We start from the raw sequence: 17946 nt of genomic DNA, 5'->3' as shown, positions 1-17946 counted from the left end.
AGTTGGAAGCTGAAGACACAGATGAATCACAGGGATGTTAGGAAGTATTTCTTCAGCCACAGAGTAGTCAGTAAGTGGAATAGTTTGGGAAGCGATGTAGTGGAGGCAGGATCCATACATAGCTTTAAGCAGAGGTATGATAAAGCTCACGGCTCAGGGAGAGTGACCTAGTAGCGATCAGTGAAGAGGCGGGGCCAGGAGCTCGGACTCGACCCCCGCAACCTCAACTAGGTGAGTACAACTAGGTGAGTACACACACACACGCACACACACGCACACACACGCACACACACACACACACACGTGAAGCAGTATCGCTGAATAGTGCTCCCAGGATTTAGCGTTCTAGTGGCTGTCCTAAGATATTATTAGCGGTCATCGTACGTGAGTGAATCAGTGAACATACCTACAAGAGTGTAATAGCTTTCAAGAGTGCGAATAATGTGAAAAGATCAAGAATTTTACAATTTAAATTTGAATGAATAGTGAGTGAGGGAGGGTAGCAGTCAGCTGATGAGGCTGCTGGCTGCAGTGTTGACACAAAATATCCAAACAGTTAATTGGGTTAACGGTGTGATCTGAAATATTAACAAATACATATGTTAGTTGGTTATAACAGCAGTGTAGTGATAAGGTCATAAAAGAGTGATTAAGTAAATACTGAAAGTAAGAAAAAATTAGTCAATTCCCAGCTGTTGGTGTTGTGAAGGTAGCTAACATCATCAGACTTGTTATGACCATAATACTGTACTAAAGAAAAAAGAGGGAATACCAAGTCTTAAAAGAAAAAGAAAATAAAAACTTGAATGCATGATAAAGTTCCTGAAGGAGTTACAAAATTGAAGGAGTTGATAGCAGCCGACCAGCAGGAACCTCCATTGTTGTGCAGACGACATCACTTGCCTATTTGTGGTTAATTTTGGTTAGTGTCTAAAGTCTCAGCGTCTCGCCCTGCTGGTTGTATGCTATACCATCACTCTCTCCCTATTTCAGTACCAGGAGATAGATAGTGGTAACCCTGATAATGTTTAGTAAATTATCTAAATATCTCCAGGTAAACTCCAGAAGAGTTGTGAAGCCTAGTGACCCCCCTTCCCCCGTGTAGCCTAGTGACCCCCCCCTGACAGCGACAAGCTAGTAAACAAGTACGCACATACAAACACACGTGTGCACCAGTAAACAAGTATGCACATACAAACACATGTGTGCACCAGTAAACAAGTACGCACATACAAACACACGTGTGCACCAGTAAACAAGTATGCACATACAAACACACGTGTGCACCTGTAATTATTATTATAATAAACATTAGTATATATTAATAAGGAATTGAGTGAGAAAAATAATCCTATAATCTTCAAAAAGTAAAGTAGCGTAGTGTGCGGAGATCTGGGCCGGGAGAGTACCGGTGAACCAACAACAACAAAGATCTGGGCCGGGAGAGTACCGGTGAACCAACAACAACAAAGATCTGGGCCAGGAGAGTACTGGTGAACCAAGAACAACGAAGATCTGGGCCGGGAGAGTACCGGTGAACCAACAACAACAAAGATCTGGGCCAGGAGAGTACCGGTGAACCAAGAACAACGAAGATCTGGGCCGGGAGAGTACCAGTGAACCAAGAACAACAAAGATCTGGGCTGGGAGAGTACCGGTGAACCAAGAACAACAAAGATCTGGGCCGGGAGAGTACCGGTGAACCAAGAACAACAAAGATCTGGGCCGGGAGAGTACCGGTGAACCAAGAACAATAACAAATAGTGTTAACGTGACCCCCCCTCTTTTTCAAAGAACGACAAGCTAGTAAACACACACACACACAAACACAAGTGTACACACAAACACAAGTGTACACAATTAATATTATATAGTATATATTAGTGTATATTAATAAGGAATTGATTGTGAAATTTTTTTTTATAATCTTCAAAAGAGTAGCGTAGCCTAGTGTGCGCACGCACACCCACACACCCACCCACACACCCACACACGGTAACTAACACACTCGTGGAGGAGTCACGCGGTTTGAGCTCGTGTTTTGGTGATAATTTCTGACTGTGCCATAAGGAATAGAGTGTGGGATATAGGCGTGTGCACGCATAAGAGTGCATATAATCACTTAAGCCCCGAAAAAAGGAAATATAAGTGATCACAGAAAAGAAAACAAAGGAAATAGTGGCTGAGTGTTTAGTGGAGGCCATTGGAAGGGTGAACAGTTGTGTCAGGCCTAAATAGTGTTGCCATAATAACGCAGTGGGGTATTTTGAAGAATAAGTGCGACTCAAGACCAGGGAGATAAGAGATATGTATAGATGTGTCAGTAAATACAGTGAGTGAGTGAAAAAACTAGAAGAGCTAGAGACTATAGTGCATACAGGAAGTTAGTGGAAAAATTACCGAGAAGCATCAAACATCAACTTCTGGGACAGGACAGACCCACAACATTACTCCACTGCCAGCCGCAAGTAATATTCACTTAGTTTGAGTTGCATGGGGTCAATAGTACCTGTCTCTAGCTGGAATTGGGGGTCACTCTCCTCGAGCTATCAGAATTAGAATAAGCAGCATTTACTGGCATTTAATAGAATTTAGAGGTAGCGGCATATAGGCGAAGCCTAGTGTATTTATTTTTGAGCGTAAATTTAAACGCATAAGACTACAGTGGGAACCAAGAGATCGGGTACATATGCAATACATATGTAGTACATACGTGGGGAATAAGGACTGTTTACATAAACATATGCACACACATTAGGTGAGAACAGCTCTACTGTTAGGTACTTGAATAGCTGTAGCACACACACACATACACACACACACACACACACACACACACACACACACACACACACACACACACACACACACACACACACACACACACATTTTCAGAGAATAGGGGGGTTTGTAAAAAAAAGAACCCGGCCAGTGAAAGTGACCTTCAAGGCAGAATCGACTCGGAACAGGATCCTGCAGGAGAAAGCACGATTAAGGGACATGCCAGCATACAGGAAGGTGTATCTTGACCGCAACAGAACACAAGCAGAAAGGAAGAAACAGAGAGAGATGGTACAAAGGCGAAAGGAGGAAAGAGAGGGGATGGAGAAGACAGACAGGAGATCCCAGACACAGGAAGATCAAATACAGCCTCCCTCACAACTTCCTATAGAAGCCTCTCAACCAGGTCAACCCCAGTGCAACCAAACACTCTAAACCAAAACACCCATGCCACATCCAATGCCCCCACCCACTGCATTACAAACTCCACCCCCACAGCAACCACCCATAGTTCCTTATCAGGTCTCCCACTTCCCCAACCCCAATACACCTCCCAGACAACAATCTTAGAAAAGAAGTTGAAGGCGTGGTATACAAATGCAGATGGAATAACAAATAAGTGTGAGGAGTGGCATGAAAGAATCAAGGAGACATCCCCAGCCATAATAACACTCACAGAAACAAAACTCACCAGCATAATAACATATGCAATCTTCCCATCTGGATATCAAATCCTTTGGGAAGACAGAGGAAGGAGAGTGGGAGGAGGAGTTGCACTGCTCATTAAAAACCAGGGGGGGGGTTGAGAAAATGGAAGGAATGGATGGCACGGGCGAAATGGACTACTTAGTAGGAACAATCCAGTCTGAGGGACATAAGGTGATAATTGCAGTAATGTACAACCCACCACAGAACTGCAGGAGGCCAAGCGAAGAATACGATGAAAGCAACAGAGCAATGGTCGACACACTAGCCGAGGTGGCCAGGAGAGCACACATGGGGGGAGCAAAGTTACAGTTATGGGTGATTTCAATCACAAGGAGATTGACTGGGAAAACTGGAGCCCCATGGGGGTCCTGAAACATGGAGAGCCAAGATGATGGGTGTGGTACTGGAAAACCTCGTGCATCAACATGTTAGAGACACTACCAGAGAGAGAGAGGTGAGGATGATCCAGCAAGACTGGACCTTGTATTCACCTTGAGTAGCTCGGACATCGAGGATATCATGTATGAAAGGCCCCTAGGAGCAAGTGATCATGTGGTTTTGTGCTTTGACTACATAGTTGAGCTTCAAGTGGAGAGAGTAGCAGGAATAGGATGGGAAAACCCAAACTGCAAAAGGGGGAACTACTTAGGCATGAGGAACTTCCTGCAAGACATTCAGTGGGAGAGGGAACTGATAGGAAAACCAGTACAATAAATGATGGACTATGTGGCAACAAAATGCAAGGAGGCAGAAGAGAGGTTTGTTTCCAAGGAAAACAGAAACAATGGGAAGAACGGAACGAGTCCTTGGTTCACCCAAAGGTGTAGGTAGGCAAAAACTAGGTGTACAAGAGAATGGAAAAGGTAGAGAAGACAGAGAACTCAGGAAAATAGCCACATCAAGAGGAAAACAACAGGTAATCAGACTGAGGAAGGGTGATGGGGAGTTCACAAGAAACGACTGAGAGGTATGTGAGGAGCTCAACACGAGATTTAAAGAAGTATTTACATTGGAAACCAGTAGGACTCCAGGAAATCAGAACAGGGGGTACACCAACAAGTGCTGGATGAGGTACACATAACCAAGGAGGAGGTGAAGAAGATGCTATGTGAACTTGACACCTCAAAGGCGGGGGAACCAGACAACATCTCTCTGTGGGTCCTTAGAGAGGGAGCAGAGATGCTGTGTGTGCCATTAAAGATCTTCAACACATCTATTGAAACTGGACAACTCCCTGAGGTATGGAAGATGGCAAATATAGTCCCAGCTTTTAAAAAGGGAGACAGACATGAGGCACTAAACTGCAGACCTGTATCACTAACGTGTATAGTATGCAAAGTCATGGAGAAGACCATCATGAGAAGGGTGGTGGAGCACCTGGAAAGAAATGAGTGTATAATTGACAACCAGCATGGTTTCAGGGAAGGAAAATCCTGTGTCACAAACCTACTGGAGTTTTATGACATGGTGACAGAAGTAAGACAAGAGAGAGAGGGGTGGATCGACTGCATTTTTTTGGACTGCAAGATTGCCTTCGACACAGTTCCTCACAAGAGGTTACTGCAAAAGCTAGAGGATCAGGCACAGATAACAGGAAAGGCCCTGCAATGGATCAGAGAATACCTGACAGGGAGGCAACAACGAGTCATGGTACATGACGAGGTGTCAGAGTGGGCCCCTGTGACAAGTGGGGTTCCACAGGTGTCGGTCCTAGGGCGTGTGCTGTTTCTGGTATATGTGAATGACATAATGGAAGGGATAGACTCAGAAGTGTCCTTGTTTGCAGATGATGTGAAGTTAATGAAAAGAATCAAATCGGACGAGGATCAGGCAGGACTACAAAGAGACCTGGACAGGCTACAAGCCTGGTCCAGCAACTGAATCCTTGAGTAACTTTGTAGCTACAAAGAAGGTTGTTCCGTAAATTGAGTCTGTGATAGAGAAAGATGCTTCCAAATATTCATATGCTTGAAGGGAAGTGAAGTAAACTCCAAGAAGAATAGTTAAACCTAGACTTTGTATAGCTTCATGATGATGAGAATTAAGGATTGCATGATGTGCCCAAGTTACTGTCGCTCCTGATGAAAGTAAAATAGTTGTATTAAGTAAGGGAACTTGGAAAGGATTGAAAGGTTGAATACCTTCAGGTGGTCAAAATATTCCAATTTCAATTGTGGGTGCAAGTCTTCTATGGAAGAAAGCCCAAAAAAAAAAATGAGAAGAAAAATAATACTTCAGAGACAATAAATAAAATTATTCCTCACCGTAGACCTTTTGTAACGATTTGAGTATGGAGTCCCTGATATGTTCCTTCTTAAGTTACATCTCGCCATCATTGAATTATAGTTAAAATAATAGAAATAAATTTAAAAAAGAGAAGATCTGGGTTAAATTGATGAAATCATTTAATAAGACCTGATGTTAAAAGCATAGCTCTGATTGGTCCTGTTAAGGGTCAAGGTCTCATGTCAACTAAGTGAAAGGCATGGTGTCTGTGTGATGACATTAATTTACTTCACTAGCATAAAGAGTTCTGAGAACTGCAAATACATAAGATTGAATAATTGCAATGGCAGTCTCTAATATAAGGAGAAGAATTTGGGATAAAATAAGAAAAATCAATAATTTGGGGGATAAGGAAGACCCTATTCTTCCGAGTAAAGTTAGAAGGAGATGACCTGCAATTATATTTGCCGCAAGTCGGATTGCCAATGTACCCGGTCGAATAATATTTCTAATTGTTTCGATGAGAACTATAAAAGGTATAAGCACATTTGGGGTCCCTTGAGGTACTAAGTGGGAAAGCATGTGCTGAGTGTGGTTAAATCATCCAAACAAGATAAAAGATAATCATAAAGGTAGGGCCAGGGTTAGGGTTATTGCTAGATGTCTGGATCTGGTAAAGATATAAGGAAGAAGGCCTAAAGAGTTATTAAAAAGAATGAAGCTAAATAATGAAACAAATAAAAATGATAAACCTGGATTGGAAGGTCCTAAAATTGTCTTAAATTCACTATGAAGGGTAGATACAATTTTAAATCACAAATAAAGTCATCGAGATGGTGAAGTTCAGAAAAGAATTGGAACAAATAGAAATCCTAAGAATGTTGATATTCAGTTTAGATTAAGTGAGAGAATACTTGAGGATGGTTCAAAAATGGAAAATAATCTTATCATTTTCAGGATTTTTCTAGAATTGTTGATTTATGAATGAAAATTTCTGTTTTAATTGGAAGTTTGTAGAAGAAATTAATGATAAAGAATAAAATATACCCTAGAGTAAATATTAAAAAAAGATTAAATCAAAGTAAGGGTCCTATTTGAGGCATTCAAAAATATCATAAATATGATAACTTTAATCTGACAAACTAATGTATTTTTTAACTAATTTTAGTCTCTAGAAGTAGGAGAACTACTTTTTTAGGTTTAAAAGACCTAAACTTTTATAAGTTATCTGGAGAGAAGATTAATTATGAATTTCTAGAAATTCAATTCAAGAAAGAGTATACCGAGATTCTTTCAATTAAAATTCGTATGTTGTTAGGTAAGACACATATGCAACAGTTAGGTATCTTTATTATGAAACGTTTCGCCTACACAGTAGGCTTCTTCAGTCAAGTACAGAAAACTTGATAGAAGCAGAAGATACTTGAAGACGATGTAATCAGTCCATCACCCTTAAAGTTTTGAGGTGGTCAGTCCCTCAGTCTGGAGAAGAGCATTGTTCCATAGTATGAAACAATATGGAGATGAAGTGACAGGATGGAGCTTTTATAGCGCCAAGAGGTGAGACGTAGGCCACTAGGAGAGGTAAGAACTCAGATGTTGAAAGGTCAGGTCCCTCTCAAATCCAGCCGCTCTCACTAGTGGAAGTTGTCGAAGTTGATTGCAGGTCTGTACCAAGATACCCTTGTGTTGCAGTGTCTGACAGATTGAACATTAAAATGGTATAAAATACCGACAGGTTGTTAGGTAAGACACATATGCAACAGTTAGGTATCTTTATTATGAAACGTTTCGCCTACACAGTAGGCTTCTTCAGTCAAGTACAGAAAAGTTGATAGAAGCAGAAGATACTTGAAGACGATGTAATCAGTCCATCACCCTTAAAGTTTTGAGGTGGTCAGTCCCTCAGTCTGGAGAAGAGCATTGTTCCATAGTATGAAACAATATGGAGATGAAGTGACAGGATGGAGCTTTTATAGCGCCAAGAGGTGAGACGTAGGCCACTAGGAGAGGTAAGAACTCAGATGTTGAAAGGTCAGGTCCCTCTCAAATCCAGCCGCTCTCACTAGTGGAAGTTGTCGAAGTTGATTGCAGGTCTGTACCAAGATACCCTTGTGTTGCAGTGTCTGACAGATTGAACATTAAAATGGTATAAAATACCGACAGGTTGTTAGGTAAGACACCAAAGCTCCATCCTGTCACTTCATCTCCATATTGTTTCATACTATGGAACAATGCTCTTCTCCAGACTGAGGGACTGACCACCTCAAAACTTTAAGGGTGATGGACTGATTACATCGTCTTCAAGTATCTTCTGCTTCTATCAACTTTTCTGTACTTGACTGAAGAAGCCTACTGTGTAGGCGAAACGTTTCATAATAAAGATACCTAACTGTTGCATATATGTCTTACCTAACAACCTGTCGGTATTTTATACCATTTTAATGTTCAATCTGTCAGACACTGCAACACAAGGGTATCTTGGTACAGACCTGCAATCAACTTCGACAACTTCCACTAGTGAGAGCGGCTGGATTTGAGAGGGACCTGACCTTTCAACATCTGAGTTCTTACCTCTCCTAGTGGCCTACGTCTCACCTCTTGGCGCTATAAAAGCTCCATCCTGTCACTTCATCTCCATATTGTTTCATACTATGGAACAATGCTCTTCTCCAGACTGAGGGACTGACCACCTCAAAACTTTAAGGGTGATGGACTGATTACATCGTCTTCAAGTATCTTCTGCTTCTATCAACTTTTCTGTACTTGACTGAAGAAGCCTACTGTGTAGGCGAAACGTTTCATAATAAAGATACCTAACTGTTGCCTATGTGTCTTACCTAACAACCTGTCGGTATTTTATACCATTTTAATGTTCAATCTGTCAGACACTGCAACACAAGGGTATCTTGGTACAGACCTGCAATCAACTTCGACAACTTCCACTAGTGAGAGCGGCTGGATTTGAGAGGGACCTGACCTTTCAACATCTGAGTTCTTACCTCTCCTAGTGGCCTACGTCTCACCTCTTGGCGCTATAAAAGCTCCATCCTGTCACTTCATCTCCATATTGCTTCATACTATGGAACAATGCTCTTCTCCAGACTGAGGGACTGACCACCTCAAAACTTTAAGGGTGATGGACTGATTACATCGTCTTCAAGTATCTTCTGCTTCTATCAACTTTTCTGTACTTGACTGAAGAAGCCTATTGTGTAGGCGAAACGTTTCATAATAAAGATACCTAACTGTTGCATATGTGTCTTACCTAACAACCTGTCGGTATTTTATACCATTTTAATGCTAAAATTCGTATAAATCTGTGGTTAGCTCCACAAATTTCTGAACATTGACCGTAGAATAGGCCCGGTCGATTTGCTAGAAACCTAATTTGATTGAGTCGTCCTGGGATGGCGTCGGCTTTTACTCCTAAGGAAGGAATAGTTCAGGAATGGATTACATCTGCTGCTGAGATAATAAGACGAATTTGAGTATTAAAAGGAATAGGTATTCGGTTATCAACATCTAAAAGTCGTAAATTTGAGTCAATATTATAGGGTGCTATGTAGGAATCAAATTCGATATTTAGAAAGTCCGAATATTCATAGGATCAATATCATTGATGCCCGACGGTTTTAATTGTAACTCTTGAGTTGTTAGTTTCATCCAGTAAATAGAATAACCATAGGGAGGGCATAGCGATGAAAATTAAGATGATAGCAGGTAAAATAGTTCAGATAATTTCGATTTCTTGGTTTTCAAGTAAAAATCGGTTAATAAGTGAGTTTAGTGCAGAATTAATTAGAATATAACCTACTAATGTAGTGATGAGAATAAGAATAAATATTGTGTGATCGTGGAAGTATGTTAATTGTTCCATAAGTGGAGAAGCGCTGTCTTGAAGTCCTAAACATCCTCATGTTGGCATTTCTAAAAGAAGGTAATTCCTTCCTGGTAGGAGCTTAAATCCTATACATCTATCTGTCATTTTAGATAATTAGAAATTAGAGGAATTTCTGCGTATCTGTGATCAGCAGGAGGGTAAGGGTACTGTCATTCAATGGATGAAGGTAGAAAGGATGGTGAAGTAATATTACGTTTTGATATTAAAGCCTCTCAAACAATAATTATGAACCAGAAAACAGCTACTAGTGAAATAAGAGATCCAATTGATGAAACAATATTTCATGCTGCGTAAGCATCTGGATAGTCTGAATACCGTCGTGGCATACCATTTAATCCTAGGAAGTGTTGGGGAAAAAAGGTTAAGTTTACTCCTAAAAATATAGTAAAGAAATGAGGTTTTAATCATGAAGAATTCGGGAGAAAACCGAAACGGGGAAAATCGGGAACAATACCCCCAAAAATTCCAAATGGCGCCTATAGAGGGGGATTGTAAAAAAGTGGGCAAACAACGAGTAGGTTTTATGAAGAATAATGTGGGTGGGGGAGTTTCAAAAAATTACCCCTGTTAAACCACCAAATGTAAAAAAAAAAATAAACCCCAAAGGTCCATGGAGGGAAGGGCGTGATGAGAATTGAAAAATTAAGGTTTTTTTAGTCATCTGAAGTTTTTTAACCTGGGGGAAGGCAATAAAAGGTTTTGATGTAAAATTTTTTTTGGGTGTCAAATCTTACTAAGGTGAAATATTGGAGTTCCCAAAAGGGAAACCCCAAATTTCCCAACGTTATGGCAAAAATTTAAATTCCAGTTTTCCCAAAATGTTTTTTTTTATTTGCCCTTTTTGTGTAAGATGTAAAAGGAAAAAGGAAAGCCGGGAAATTGGGATGTAGCCCTTGGGGTGCCCAAAAAATGAAATAAGTGCTGGAGAAATGGGGCCCTCCCCCAGCTGGACGGAAAGAAAGGGGGAAAAATTTCGACCCAAAAAGGGATGGGGGCTTTCCTCCCAGGGGGGAGGATGGGGAAGCAGGAGAAACCACTTAATGAAAACGGACTCAAAAAAAATTTAGGGGGTCTGGTTTGACTCTTTTTCGTTGTTGATTGCAGTAGTTATAAAAAGTTTAACCCCCTGGGGTTGGGAGACCGGCAGATAAAGGGGAGAAGATACCAGGAAAAACTGATGCCCCCGGGGCGTTTGATGTTTAGAGGAGGGGACTTTCACCCTGTCCCAACGCCTCTTTCTACTTTCCCCTAGAAAGGGAGAGGGTGAAAAAAAAATGGTAAAGTCAGAATCTTTTTATTATTTTTTCCGGGGGAAGGTTGTCAGGGTCCAGGATTGGGGAACTAATAAATTTTCCCAAAAACCCCCAATCATGTTTTATAATTAGGGGAAAAAAAAATTATTACAAAATTTTGGGCTGAAAGGGGATTACTTATAAATTTGTTTTATCCCCAAAACCCTTCCTGGTTGACCAAAGCCGGCCCCCGAAAAATTTAATCTTAGGGAGGTGCCTACTATACCAGATCGGGGCTCGAACAAAAAAGTAAAAGTTCCCAATAATCTTTATGTTTTGGGTTGAAAAAACTCGTTGGTTAGGCTTTAAAAGGGGGAAAAAACGCCAAAAATTTGAAGGGGGGTTTACAAACTCAAGGGGGTTTCACAAATATAGATAGAAAGCTACTTGCAGCCTATCAAAGCCTTTTATCAGACTAAAACTTTTTTGGGGGGAAGTTCAGGGTTAGTTGTAATTTTTGAACTAGTTAGGTAGGTTTTTAGAAGTTTAAAAATCTTAGTTTTTGGAAAAAAGGGCCTTTAATAGGTTGAAAAAAGTTAAGTTTGTTTCTTTTAAAATTTTTTATTTTAAAATTGTGTATTGATATCCGGTGAGTAGAGAATGAAAAAAAAAGATAATTTATGATAAATCATATTTTGTTTTTCCCAAAACAGAAAATTAAATATTGGTTTAAAGTTTGATTTAGTAAAATTAAAAAAAAGCGATAAAATTTTGTGCCAGCAATCGGGTTAGATTTTTAAATTATAAAGTTTTTTGTTTAGGTTATTTTTACTTTTAAAAAGGTAATTTGGGAAATTTATATAATAAAGGTGAAATTTTTTATTGAAAAAAAGGAAGTTAAATTTTAAAGAGGAACAGACCGGGGAAATTTGGGGAGATAAAAAAAGGGAAGATACCCACTATACTTAAAAAAAAAAATAAAATTTGAATATTAAAAAAGATATGGTCTTTAAATTCAAAAAAAATTTTGGTATTTTAGTCTTGTTGGGGAACCTGTTCTTAAATGATAAACACAAAATTTTACTTACTCTTGTTTAAAATTTTGTATAAAAAATTATCAATAACCCTTTGTTAGTAGTTGTTGAAATTTGAGAAGAAAGTGTATTAGATAAAAATTGCAGTTTTTTGGGTGAGAAGAAATAAACAAATAAAATTTATTTTTTTTATCAGTGATAGAATGAATTTTTTAAAAAGGGGATTTAATTGTAATACACAATTTAGTGTTAGGGGATATGAGAACAAAAGTATGTACTTTCCCCCCGGTCATTCTTTTAAATGGAATAAGTCATAACATAGAAAGGTGACGGGAAGGTTCCTAAATTTAAAATTTTTTTAAGAGAATATTTAAAAATTTTAAAAATTTAATTATATAGACAATTTAAAAGTAAAAGTATTGGAAAATGGGGATTATTAAAATTGTAAATATTTAATTTTTGATAATTTGTGTATTAGTTGGAGGGGGTTGTTTTTTAATTTCCTTCGGGAGCAAAATTTTGGGTTACATTCAAAAAAAAAAGGGGCCCCAAAATTTAAATTGGGGTTTTTTGGGTTATTTTAGCCTGTTTAGATTTTTAAATTGTTTAAAAAAAGACAGAATTCCCCGGTAATATCAAATTTTTTTACCTTATTTTTTGTCTTTATTTGGTTTTTTTTTATTGTTTTAATTTTTTGTAAGGTTTTTCCCAATGATTTTTTGGGTTAGATTTTGATATAGGATATTTTTTTTTTTATTTTTTTAAGATTGGGGGCCCACCCTTTTTATGGGGGTTTTTGGATGAGTTTAAACTGTAAATATTCTTTTTGGGAAGTTTTGGGCCGTAAAGACTATTTCATATGGAAAGGTTGGCTTTAATTTTTTATTTTATGTGTTTTTGAGGAAAATTTAGGTTTTTTAAAATTTAAGATACTATCAAAAAAAGAATATGATTTATTTGATTAATTTTTCCCATTTTTGAGGGGTTCATGTTTGAGAAGAATAAATCGAAATTTTTTTGATTTTGCAGGGGGAAGAATCGGGAATTATTTTTCTGGATTTTTACTGAATATAGAAGAGGAGGTTTGTATTTTTTTTATAGCTGGGGATTTTTAAATTTTGTTTTAAGTGGAGATAAACATTATTTTTTTTTGGGGGGAAGGTTTTAAGGTTGGGGTTTTTTATATAAAATTGGTGAGGGTTAGGTTTGCATTTTTTTGGGAAAAGGGGAACCCCCAACGTTTTGGGAATGATAAATTGATGTATATCAAAAATTTTCCCTTCCCCATATTTTTAAAATTTTTTAATTTTTTCAAAAATTAAATTTTAGTGAAAACCCAAATTTATATGTTGGGGGGGTTTGGAAAAATTTTCCCTTTTTAAATTTTTTCAAAACTTTTTGTTTGAAAACTAAATAACCAGTCTAGGGGGTAAATCAAAAAAGGGGTAATTAAAGGATTAGCAAAAAATTTTAAAGAAAAAAAATTGGGAGTTTGTCCTGAAAAAAGATAAGATCTTTTAAGACCGAGCCCCAATCCATTTAATAAACATTTGGGAAAAAAAAGTTAAAAATAAGTTGGTTTAGAGGGAAAAAAAGTGAGCCCTTTAAAATTTTGATAAAGGTGAATGGAAAAAATAAAAGGTTGCTACCGATAAAAAAAAAGGGGGATAACCCCACCAAAATTTTTTTGGATAGATCGAAGAATAGCGATGAAAAAGAAAATATCTTTTAGGTTGAAAAAAAAGGGGGGACTAGGGGTTAGCGGGAATAAAATTATCGGGAATCTCCAAAGGTAGGGTTTTAAAAAGAGTTAGGAGGATTAGGGTAAAACTTAAAACCCTAAAATATCTTTAAATGTAAAGTAGGGATAAAAGGGAAATTTTTGTTTTAGAAGAGGTTACCCTGGGGGGTTTTGGCCCAGAGTGGGAATGAAAAAAAAGGAATGATGGGAAAAGGTTTAAAAAAGGTAGCAGAAAGTGAAATGGTAAAAATCGAGTCGGGGTGGATTTTTTCAATTTTAAAACCCCAAACCCAAATTCTTTGAACTAAATCTGTTCCAAATGGGGAAATGGCAAAAAATAAGTTTGTAAAGGGGGCCCCAAAAAATGATTTTTGTCCTCGGGGTGGGACATAACCTAGAAACTGGCATTTTTAAAAAATTAAGAATCAGAACACCGACTCTCCAAGCGGGGAAAAAATTAAATGATCCATAATAAATACCTGGCCCGATATGAGAATGGGTGCGGAAAAGAAAAAGGGGGCCCTTTTTGAGGGAATGGTGCGGAAAATCACCCAAAAAAATTGCCCATGCGAAGATTTTGGCTCGTTCAAAAAACCCTAGGTAAATTATGGGGAGGTAAAATAAAATGGAAAAAAATAACCATTTTGCGGAGCTCTAGACAAACCTAAGAGGGATCCAAAAAAAAATTAAAAATTTTAAATAGGAATTGGTATGTCTACAAGTGTGAATTAGCGAGTTTAAAAATTTGGAGGGATTTACGAAAAGGTGAAGTCATAAGTTTTGTGAGGGTAAAAATTAAAGAAATTTAAAAAGGGAAATATGGGTATATGATGAAGGGGGGATCAAGGTCTTGGTTTTAATTATATTTTTTTGTGGGTTCTGAGCTTTTTATTTCAAATCAAAGCATTTGTTAAATGTTTTTTTAAAGGGTTTTGGGAATTTAAATTCATTTAAATGGTTTGGGGTTTAGAGTTTATAATTTGGGGTCATTTGGGGGGTGTGTTTGTAAAAATTTTTTAGTGATGGTTTTGAAGGGCCAGGTTTGTTTTTTACTGGTTTCTATTGTTCGCTCACATGGTAATGATTATTTCGGGGGATTTAAATTTTAGTATGTTTTTTTTTGTATTTAATTTTTTTAAAAAGGTTTGTGATGAATTGGGGGTTTATTTCCGGGTTTTGTTTTTTTGGGTAATATGTTTTATAAAGGTTATAATAATAAATCTTGATTTTTTTTTTTTTGTCTTTTTTATAAAAAGGGTTGATTATTTGATATATTTTGTTGTATTAAATTTTTGTAATGTTTGATATTTTTCAAGAGAAAAAAGAAAATGGGTAATTTTTTTAATGGGGGTTTTTGTCAGGAACCTTAATTTTTTTTATTTTTAATTTTTAACTTTCAGATCAGTGCCTTTCTATTGTTTTATATTGGGATTTGAGGGGTTTTCAGTTCCTATACTCGTATTTTTTTTTAGGTTGAGGTTATAAACCCGGGAATTCAGGCTAAAATTTACATTTTTTATATACTTTGTTTGCTTCCCCATTGTTGGGGGCTTCTTTATTAAGGTTTATTTTAAAAATTTGGGTAGATTGAATATAAATTATTATTGGGGATAATTGATTATCAAAGTACTAGATTATTGTATTTTTTTTGCTCTGTATTTGTTTTAGGTTAAATTACCTCGTTTATATTTCATTTATGTTACCTAAGGCCATGTGGAGGCCCCGGTTGCAGGGTCGATAGTATTAGCTGGGGTTTTTTAAAAGTTGGGGGTTACGGTTTAATTGAATTTTGGAGTATTTTCGGGGGTTTAAAATATTTTTTTGGGAGGGAGGAGTCTTGGTTTTAGGGGGTGTTACTATTAGTTTAATGTTTTAAATATGGATTTTAAAATCTTTAATTTTTTTACTTTCTGTGGCTCATATGGGTTTAGTGTTAGGGGGGTTTTTTTTATGGGGATGAGGGGTTTTAAAAGGGGCTGTAGTGGGGGATGGTAGGTCATGGTTTATGTTCTTCAGGTTTTTTTTTGTTTTTGGGAAATATAGTTTGAGCGTTTAGGAAGGCAGAGTTTTAAATTTGGAAAGGTTTGAAATATCATCCAAAATAGGTTTATGGTGGTTTTTATTAGTTTTAGGAAAATGGTTTTCTAACTTTAAACTTAATAGGAAAAGATTAGTTTAATTATTAAAAGGGGTTTGATGGAGAAAATTAATTATGTTTAGATAGGGGGGGTTGTTTTTTTAGTGCCTGTTATACTTTATATATGTATTCTTTAAGGGCAACATGGTTATTTTTAAATAGGTTCCGTTAAATATCATATTTATGGAAATTTCTAATTTTTTTGTAATTTGTAGGATAAGATGGGAGATTTAAAAGGGGTTGGGGTTGTAAATCTAAATAGAAGTTATACTTTCTTGAAAAGGGGGGATTTAAAAAATTATTACTTTTTTTACAGCTTTTTAAGGATGTTATTTAAAATTTTAAAAACTTTTATAACTAAAAATATAGATGGAAAAAAAATTGAATAAAATTGAGGAATATAAGGGGGATGATAAGTTTTAAGGGGTTTAAAGGGAAAAATTTCATTTTATTTAAAGGAAATTGAGATAGAAAGGGTAATGTGGGTGTAAAATAAAAGTTACTAGTGGAAAAGGGGGATTAATAAAAATAGAAAATGTTAGAATTTTTTTTTGAATAATGATTCATTTAGGATAAAAAACCAAAAAAGGGCGGGAGACCTCCCCCAAAAAAAAGGTTTAATTTTTGAGATGATTTTGGGGAAAAGGGGCCATGATCAAAGGGTTTTTGTGGGGAAAAATGTTTTTGGGGGATGATAAAAGGCAAAACCGAAAAGAGCATATATAAAAAAAAAATTATTCAGAAGGTTTCATTTAAGGGGATGGGGAAAAGGTTTTTTATATGGTTTAGATGAATAAGTTAAGTTTTCGAAGGGGCGTCTGGGGTTTATTCCCCAAAATGTTTAATGATAGCGGAAAAAACCCCAAAAAAAAGAATATGTGTGAATAATATTCTTAAAAATAAATAAGAAAATTAAAAATATTGGAGCAAGCTTTTATTGTTAGGAATAATAATTTGGGGTTTAATTGGGGGCCTTCTATGACTTGGGGGAAACCCAAAAAAGAAATGGGCTGTCCTTTAATTTTGGGAAATAGGGGTAAAGTAAAAAGCGAGATTATTGGAATGGAAAATGTTAAGGTTGAAAAATAAAATTATAATGGCACCCAAGAGCTTGAATTAAGAAAAAATTTTTAAAGGGGGTTTAGACTTTAAATTTATTTTCTTTTTATGAGATTAAAGGAATAAATGATATAAGATTGAGTTTGAGGAAAAATTTAGGCTGGGAAAAACAAAAGGAAGGGAAAAAATGGCCAGGGAAAGGGTCCCGACAAAACGAAATATAAAAATGATTTTTTAAAGGGGGAAAAAATTTTAAAAAAATTTTCTAAAATGAGGTTTAACCCATTAAAAAATTTAGCTTTCCAGAAATTTTAAAGGTAAAAGGGCACAAAAAGTTTTTACCCCCTTTTGAGTTAAAAAGGGGATTAATTTTATAAAGAGGTTTTTAAAGGAAGGGGAAAAGGTAATAAAAGGAAAATGACTTTAAAAACTTTGGGGGCCTCCCGGATCCAGTTATTTTAAAGATTTAAAGAGAAAGAAAAATTGAATTGTTTTAAAAAAAAAAAGAAAAAAAATAAAGGGGGTTTTTTTTGGTTTTTTTATCTGTACTAATATATATATATAATTTCTTTTTTTAAAGGGGGGGAATTAAGTATAACTGCATGGAAAGGCTTTTAAAACCATAACAGAATGATAACATTACTTGTATTAAATTTAAGTTAAAAAGGGAAACCCCCGTGAGAAAGGGGTTCTATATATTTGATTAAACCTCCCTTTTGGGTTCCCCCCTTTTTTGAAGATATTCCTAACAGATGGTCATAAGGGAAAATAAAACAAGCTACTACTTTTTTATATTAATTTTTCCCGTAGATACACTGAGAAGTAGATGATATATTAGTAAACATAAAAAAACAAAATTTAAAAAGGAATTTTTATATATATATTTCTTTTATGTATTAACTTCGCATTTTAAATACTTAAAAGGAATGGAAAAATTTACTTTAAAATTAGATACACTAAGGGAATTTTTAATATATATTGGTAGATTAAAATTTTAAGGGAATAAAATTCGGGCAATTTACATTTTTAAAAAAAGAAATTATATATAAATGAAAAAAAGAGGAAAAAAAACTTAAATTAAATAAACAATTTTTATTGGTAGTTTTTTTTGTTTGAGGGTTAAA

General features: G+C 36.3%; 1 protein-coding gene and 1 pseudogene across 1 annotated transcript in view; one reads left to right on the top strand and one right to left on the bottom strand.

Moving 5' to 3' along the window:
* The window catches only part of LOC128703243 (UDP-glycosyltransferase UGT5-like), a 112860-nt gene that overhangs the window by 16014 nt on the left and 78900 nt on the right, over window positions 1–17946 (top strand). The gene's annotated exons all lie outside the window — the stretch shown is intronic.
* On the bottom strand, window positions 5347–5995 carry LOC138852480 (cytochrome c oxidase subunit 3-like; annotated as a pseudogene).

The sequence above is a fragment of the Cherax quadricarinatus genome, chromosome 9 (assembly GCF_038502225.1).
Source record: "Cherax quadricarinatus isolate ZL_2023a chromosome 9, ASM3850222v1, whole genome shotgun sequence".
Taxonomy (NCBI): Eukaryota; Metazoa; Arthropoda; class Malacostraca; order Decapoda; family Parastacidae; genus Cherax; species Cherax quadricarinatus.
The sequence above is the reverse complement of the archived record's forward strand: the minus strand, read 5'-3'. Positions and strand labels throughout refer to the sequence as shown.